The sequence below is a fragment of the Myotis davidii genome, unplaced genomic scaffold (assembly GCF_000327345.1).
Source record: "Myotis davidii unplaced genomic scaffold, ASM32734v1 scaffold803, whole genome shotgun sequence".
Lineage (NCBI taxonomy): Eukaryota > Metazoa > Chordata > Mammalia > Chiroptera > Vespertilionidae > Myotis > Myotis davidii.
In genome coordinates this window covers 624,951-625,368 of record NW_006295567.1, presented here as the reverse complement: position 1 = coordinate 625,368, position 418 = coordinate 624,951, and the positions used below count along the sequence as shown (strand labels likewise).

The 418-nt window shown below is 48.3% G+C and overlaps 1 protein-coding gene across 1 annotated transcript in view; it reads right to left on the bottom strand.

Annotated features, from left to right (window-relative positions):
• The window catches only part of SIRT4 (sirtuin 4), an 11,385-nt gene that overhangs the window by 4,031 nt on the left and 6,936 nt on the right, over positions 1-418 (bottom strand). The gene's annotated exons all lie outside the window — the stretch shown is intronic.

The window sequence follows — 418 nt, the reverse complement described above, 5'->3', positions numbered from 1 at the left end:
CAATGATAAGAATCTTTGAATCTGGATAATGGTATATGGGAGTTCATTATACTATTCTCTTTACTTTTGTAGATGATTGACATTTTGGGGGGGACAAAAATCCCCCAGAGATCACTAAGAGTGATCTTGGACCCGTGAGGGATGGGAGATGATGGCTAAACACCCCAGGACTCATACATCATTAACTCTCATTCCCCTGCCATCACCTGAGTCCGGGTCCTTCAGGCTGACCCTGAGCCTCTCTGTTCCTGTCGGGCCTTCCTCAAATGTTATTTTATCATGTTGCCTCTTGCTCAGAAAGCAGCAATAGCCCCTTTGGTCTCACAACAGTCCCAAACGGCCCTGCATGATTTCCTGACGCACCGTGAGCTGGGCTAGCCTTCCCAGACACCTGAACTCATACAGTCTCCCCAGAGGC